This window comes from Camellia sinensis, chromosome 13 (assembly GCF_055761805.1).
Source record: "Camellia sinensis isolate YWXY chromosome 13, ASM5576180v1, whole genome shotgun sequence".
NCBI classification, from domain to species: Eukaryota; Viridiplantae; Streptophyta; class Magnoliopsida; order Ericales; family Theaceae; genus Camellia; species Camellia sinensis.
In genome coordinates, this window is record NC_138973.1 from 125,242,724 (window position 1) to 125,250,438 (window position 7,715).

Below are 7,715 nucleotides of genomic sequence, written 5' to 3' on the forward strand. Positions count from 1 at the left end.
AAATTTACACTAACAGGATGACCCACCGGTCAACCCCAAGTCGACTACCTGGTCGACCACCTCAGCATCTTTTTTACTCAATTTTCATTTTCCCCTGAATCCATATCCATCATGTTCTCTTTCTCAATTCTTATCTTTGATCCACTCTCTACCTCCAATTCCAATTCCAATTCCAATTCCAATTCTAATTCCATGAGTATAGGTTTGATCAGTTTATCATCATCTGCTGTAGAAAGAATCTTAGAAGTATTGATTTTGGCTTATCAGAGCCTTGGAGTTATCTATGGAGATTTGAGCACATCTCCACTTTATGTATACAAAAGTATTTTTGTTGAAGACATTACACACTCAGAGACCAATGAAGAGATTTTTGGGGTTCTATCTTTTGTGTTTTGGACACTAACTTTAGTTCCTCTTCTTAAATATGTGTTCATTGTGCTCAGAGCCGATGATAATGGTGAAGGGGGCACATTTGCTTTGTACTGCTCCAATCACTTTTGGGTCAAGTTTGAAACCTACACTAGAGAGGCATAGAGTGTTTTCATAAATGTTTGCTTGTATTGGCTTTGATTGGGGCTTGTATGGTGATCGGTGATGGCGTCCTCACGCCTGCAATATCTAGTATATTTATAATTTTGTTCTTATGCATCTTGATTGAATTTGGGCTTGTAGTTTGTTCATGTATGATTGACTTGATTGTTATGGCCAAATATTTATCTGGTATACCTCCCTCCTCTATCTCCATGTGATATTATTATTATTATTATTATTATTTATAGATGAAGGAAATGGATGAAGAAAGGGAACAGACAACAATAGAAATGAAGGCACAAAAAAAAAAAAAAAATTGCTCTTGCCGTGTGGTTTGATGAAAGCTCTGTTGGAGCGTCTAATATCAAATAGAGGAATTAATGATATTTTTTCTTAGATTTGGTGAAAATGTTTGATGAACCATTAGATATGCTCTAACGTGTCAAAGATAAACTCCTTTGTTTATTTATTTATTTTTAAAAATATTTTTGGCCTTTGGTGATGTGCCATTTGCCAACGGTGAGCTTGGTTTGTCAATTAAATAAAAAGTCCAAAATTTGGCCTTTTATTGTCTTTAATAATTTTTTTTATATTTTTCAAAAAATTTATTTTAATAATTTTCAGACTAAAAGAACCTAATAAAAAGAAATATTTGTTGAATATTTAAAAAAAATTAAAAATGTGATTTTTTTTTTTAGCATTAATGTAAAATTAAATTTATTGTTTTCTAACTTTTTTTGTGAAAAATATTTCATCTTCTTTACAATGAATATGAAAAATGAACTTGTCAACTATATTATTATATTTCAAAAATAACTATGCCTCCGTTTGGGAAGTGGGTTGGCTTTTTGGCTTTTTAGCTTTTTTGGTTATTTTAGCCTGGGCTAAAAAACTTGATTTGGGAAGGACTTTTTAGCTTTTTAGCTTTTTTACTTTTTTGTGAGAGAAGAGTGTAATGATTATGGGTTGGATGTGATGTTTTGTTTGTTGTGGCTAAAATAACTTATTTTGTCTTTTGTGACTATTTTAGCCCCAACCTTCCTTGCCAAACGGAGCCTATAGAAAACTAAGAAATACTTTCCCAAATAAACACTAACATACACTAAAAAAAGTTAAAATAAATATGCTTCTTGTAAAATTATTATTTTTTTTTTCTTACATATACCCTTATGGTTCTCTCCTGATGATATAACATCATTTTTATAAAAAATAATTTGTAAGTATTTTCACAAATGGACACTTATTTAACATACAATTTTTCATTTTTTTTTTTTTGTGTTGGAAAATTTTAAATTTATCTATATGAATTTCTGTTTAAGCGTTTTTGGTACCACTTCCACTATTGCTAATCACTCTCTCTCTCCCTCTCTCTCTCTCTCTCTAGCCTCTCCACCGATCGCCGATCATGCGAAGCTCCATTGAAGATTCTCAGTACATGGTTCTTCTCTCTCCATTCATACGAGACCTGTGCATACATTGATGAGGAATTTTCTAACTGAATTTGAAACATTTTCTGATCCAATTGGGCTCTTGATTTCAGTGGCGTTGCTTTTTTACTATCGATTCACAAGACTTATTAGCAGATCTATTGTATTTATTTATTTTTATTTGATTTGTCATTCAAATCTTCGTGAGCTTTCATTGAATTTGCTTGTCACATGTATAGGATTTTCCAGATTTATGGCAGTAGGTTAAGATTTAACCTGATTAGGCTGAAGCTCTTCCTTTCCAATCTTGTTAATTTGGTTGATTTGGTTGATTTTCGTTTGTGCAGATCAAGACGAAGGCATTAAGAGAAGGTAGAAAGGCTCACATCTATACCTCCCTTCTCTCTCTCGTTGATCTGAAGGCTTTCGATTTGGTTGCTGCTCTGTTTTATGCCCAAATGATTAAATCCCTGTATTTTTCATTTTGTATACATTATGTGAAATTCTTTTTTTGTATACATTATATGAAATTCAACTGCACTTGATTACGACCTAATTATGATTAACTTGTGTTAACCTCAATTGATTAAGGTTAATCAAGTGGCTAATTGAGCATAGATGAAGCATACACACCTCACTTTATGAGGCAATGCCTCCAACTTGGCCTGATGTGAGAGGGATAGGCATGTGTCTCTCTTATATTTTTCAAAAAATTGTAAATATTAATTGGAAAACGTAAAAGAGGAAGGAGAGAGAAGGGAGAGGAGCTAGCTTGTTCAAGAATTTTAATTTGGCTTGAGAGAGAGTGAGGGAAAAGAAGAGAAAGAAAAGGAGAGAAGGCCTAAGAGTCAAACCAACTTTACATCGATATAAAGTTCACTACACTTGGGCCTAGTTTGGAAAGACTAAATAAGTGTACTTTTTGACTTTTTATGAAATATGGGTTGGATTTGGGTTGGGTTTGAAGTGATGTGTTAGAGAGGTGATGTGACTTAAATAAAATGATGTGACTTAAATAGGATAGTGATTTTTTGACTTTTTGTCTTTTTTCAATCATGTCAAACTTGACCTTGAACTAATTTTATTGATATTATCTGAAAATAATAGGATTGCGCCTCACTAAGAGGTCATGGGTTCGACTTCTCTCCTCTTTCCTCTAATGTAGCCAAAAATAAATGGGAAATCCCTAATTTTACATGATTTAATGAGAATCATAAGGTTCTGATCTCTGAATCATTTATCATACGTATTTGGACTAAAAAGTGAAATTGGGACTTGGCAATAGGATCTAGTTGGTGATAATTCATTTCTATATTTCGGTCATTTTTGTTACACGCTAGTAGCGATTCTAGTGAACCCAGTATGAATTCAACAATTTCTTCCCCCTTCTTTTTCCTTGAAGTTGGAGACATGCTTAACTTAGATATCCGGACACTTCGGTGCCAATAAAAAAAAAAAAAAATAAATAAAATAAAATAAAGCTAGGCATTTTATATAGTTTGTGATGGCAGATGGTAGTATTAGGGAAATGGATAGACCTAGATTGACGTAAATTAGTGTAGTAAATTAGAGATATGAATCTTCTTAATTTGACTAACGAAATAGCCTTGGACAGAGTCGAGTGGAGAAGAAAGATTTATGCAGCTAACCTCATTTGATTGGACTTAAGGCTTGGTTTGGTTTGATTTGGTTAGTTTGGGCATTTTATATAGTTTAGGATACTTATGCCACATCTACTTCTGTTTTATTAATAGTTTTTTTAGCAGCATTTAGTATTTATTATTATCTGTGCGTAATTCTCATAACATCAAACCGAAATGATTTATATTTATAATTTATAAATTTAATGATTCAACATAGTATTTGTAATACACGATGACTACTACCACATAAACCTCCATATTGAAGTTGGGTTTCCATTGCTTACAATAGATCACTAGAAGTTATCAAGTAATGGATAGATGACTTATTATATCATCTCGCTAAGATACTGTTATTATTATTTTCTCATTGTCAAATACTTGAAACTCTCCGCTCTTTCGGGATGATCAACGTTACGTGGTAAATACTTGCACTTAATGAACTAAAACTTTTTTGTTTTTGCTTTTGTTTTTGTTTATGTTTATTATAGTGCAATTTTTTAATGCTATGTAGCATTGTACCAAGCACATTTGGAAGCCATCCAAGTGCATTTTGATGCCATCCTGCATGGTCCTAGACAGTGTTGTGAAAGGCGCTCCTAGGCGTGCGCCTAGGTGCAGCGAGGTGCAAGGGCAGCGCCTTACGCCACCCAAGGTGAGGCGAGTTGAAGAAGGGGCGTGCCTTGGCCAGGCAACAAAAGGAGCAAGGCGCACAACTGATGGAGCCCTTTTTTATTTATTATTTTCCTGATCATAATCTAACGGTTCATATCTGTGTTTCGAAAGGCTCCAACGACATAGGATTTCAACTCTGAGGTATACAACGCAACACCCAGCCCCAAATCTATCTACGACTGAAAATCCCTAATCTATCGAAGAAGCAATGTTGTGGTGTTTCTTACCTTAAGCTCGTCTCATCTGGACCACGGGTGAGTTCTTCTTCTCTTCTTCACTATTGCTGTTCTTTTTTCTTTTTTATTTACTTTCTTCTTTCTTGGTTTTTTTTGGCCTCCTCCTCCTCCTCCTTATCCGCTGCCTCTGTTTTTTTGTCGTTTTTTCTTCTGCTTTTTCTATGTGTTTTGCTTATTTGATGCTGGGTTCTTCTTCTTCCCCTTCACTGCTGTATCTGTTATTTTTGCTTCTTCAATGCTGTCTTCTTCTTCTTCTTCTCTTCTCTGCTCTCTCTGTTTTTTTTATTGTCTGTTTTTTTTTTTTTTTGCTTCTCTTCAATGCTGTCTTCTTCTTCTTCTTCCGTCTCTGTTGGGAAAAAAGAAAAGGTACAAATAATTAATTCATCACACATTACATTACACTGAAATTGTTTTTTACTCATTTGTTGTGTAGAAAATGACATCTCATAGTAGAAAAAGTGCATTTTGATGGTGTCTTCATCATTTTTTTTTTGGAGTGTATCTTGAAGCCGTTTTAAGTGCAATTTGAAGCCGCCCAAGGTATTTTGATACCATCCAAGGTCTAGTGCATTTTAATCCATATGCAATGGTTCTAAGCACATTTTAATGCTATCTAGCACATTTTTTTTTCCTGCTCTCTCTCTCTCTCTCTCTCTCTCTCTCTCCTGCGTATTCAATTCTGGGTTCTTCTTCTTCTTCCCCTTCACGTCTCTGTTTTTTTTTTTTGCTTCTTCGATGCTGTCTTCTTCTCCTTCTTATCTGATCTCTCTGGTTATTTATTTATTTTTTTGCTGTCTCTTTTTTTTTTTCCTTCTCTTCGATGCTGGCTTCTTCTTCTGTCTCTGTTAGGGGAAAAAAAAAAGGCACAAATAATGAATTCATCACACATTACATTACACTAAAATTGTTTTTTTATTCGTTTGTTGTGTAGAAAATGACATCTGAAAGTAGTAGAAAAAGTGCATTTTGATGGTGTCTTTATCAATTTTTTTTTTTTGAGTGTATCTCGAAGCCGTTTTAAGTGCAATTTGAAGCTGTCCAAGGTATTTTGACGCCATCCAAGGTCTAGTGCATTTTAATACATATGCAATGGTTCTAAACACATTTTAATTCTATCTAGCATGCTCTTTAAGTGCATTTTGATAAGCACATTTTGATATCTAGCATGCTCAGAAGTGCACTTTGATAAGCACATTTTGATGCTATCTAGCATGCTCTTAATTGCATTTTGATATCATTTACCAAGTGCATTTTGATACCCCATCTGTCATGGTCTTAAGTGCATTTTGAGTGTATCTTGAAGCCATTTTAAGTGCAATTTGAAGTCGTCGAAGTTATTTTGACGCCATCAAATATCGAGCTGCTTGCAATCTGAAAGGATATTTTGATGTGATGATCCAACTTTGCACTACTTGCCGATTTGACGATATCTAGCATGGCTTTAAGCGTATTTTGATGCCTTCCAATTGCCTTTCAACGCCATTCGGCACAAAATGGTGAGGAGTTAGCAAAGCGGGTTTCAACTCCAAGGTATTTTGACGCCATCCAAGGTCTAGTGCATTTTAATCCATATGCGATGGCTCTAAGCACATTTTAATGCTATCTAGCATGCTATTTAAGTGCATTTTGATAAGCACATTTTGATATCTAGCATGCTCACAAGTGCATTTTGATGCTATCTAGCATGCTCTTAATTGCATTTTGATATCATTTACCAAGTGCATTTTGATACCCATCTTTCATGGTCTCAAGTGCATTTTGATGGTGTCTTCATAATTTTTTTTTGGAGTGTGTCTTGAAGCCATTTTAAGTGCAATTTGAAGCCGTCCAAGTTATTTTGACGCCATCAAATATTGAGCTGCTTGCAATCTAAAAGGATATTTTGATGCGATGATCCAACTTTGCGCTACTTGCTGATTTGACGATATCTAGCATGGCTTTAAGCGTATTTTGATGCTGTCCAATTGCATTTCAACTCCATTCGGCACAAAATGGTGAGGAGTTAGCAAAGTGGGTTTCAACTCCAAGGTATTTTGACGCCATCCAAGTACTAGTGCATTTTAATCCATATGCAATGGTTCTAAGCACATTTAATGCTATCAAGCATGCTCGCTATCTAGCATGCTCTTTAAGTGCATTTTGATAAGCACATTTTGATGCTATCTAGCATGCTCTTAATTGCATTTTGATATCATTTACCAAGTGCATTTTGATACCCATCTGTCATGGTCTTGAGTGCATTTTGATGGTGTCTTCATAATATTTTTTGGGGTGTATCTTGATGCCGTTTTAAGTGCAATTTGAAGCCGTCCAAGGTATTTTGATGCCATCAAATATCGAGCTGCATGCAATCTGAAAGGATGTTTTGATGCGATGATCCAACTTTGCTCTACTTGCCGATTTGACGATATCTAGCATGGCTTTAAGCATATTTTTTGATGCCGTCCAATTGCATTTCAACTCCATTCGGCACCAAATGGTGAGGAGTTAGCAAAGCAGGTTTTATGCCCCAAAAGAGCCCCAAAAGTTTCCTTACCGCGATTTTGTGCCCCAAAAGTTTCCTTATTGGGTTCTCTAATTTTTTGTTGCACTTTTCTATGTATATATAATATAATTGGTCTTAAATATTGTTATTTATTTATTTTTAAATCCTCGCATGTGTACTAAATGGTTGATAGTGGTAGTGGATAGATAGCGGTAGTGGCAGCAACTGCGACGACTATGGTGCTGGCGGGGTGGGGGTGTAGTGGTGGTGATAACCATAGTGACTCTGCACATTTATGTTTATGTATAAAATAATTATAAATTCAATCAACATTAAATAAAAATGCTACCATTAATTTTATTTTATTTTAAAATAAAAATAAAATAATTGCTTTTCGTTGAGGGCAAAATTTTGCAAGTACACAATTTGTAAGAACATATTATTATTTTCAATTTTATTGAGGGCAAAAAAATATTCCAAGTACACATCCCGAACTGCTCTCCATAATTCATGCCCATCTTGTGGGAGCACACATGCTAATGTGCGAGAGAAGATGAGAGTACACATTTGGCATGTTTGATTGGAAGGATTAAAGCATGGATTAGGATTATTAATCCGTATTAATCCGTGGGTCCAATCATCCCATATTTGTTTTGACATTTGGTTTAGGATTATTAATCTAATGGATAATTAATTCAACAAATTTGTAGGATTATTAGTA

The 7,715-nt window shown here is 34.6% G+C and overlaps 1 long non-coding RNA gene across 1 annotated transcript; it reads left to right on the forward strand.

Annotated features, from left to right (window-relative positions):
- The first annotated feature begins 1,853 nt into the window (after positions 1-1,853).
- On the forward strand, positions 1,854-7,160 carry LOC145806428 (uncharacterized). Its single transcript, XR_014349556.1, has 2 exons — positions 1,854-6,537; positions 6,804-7,160. It is a non-coding gene; the product is annotated as an uncharacterized LOC145806428 (long non-coding RNA).
- Positions 7,161-7,715: the final 555 nt, after the last annotated feature.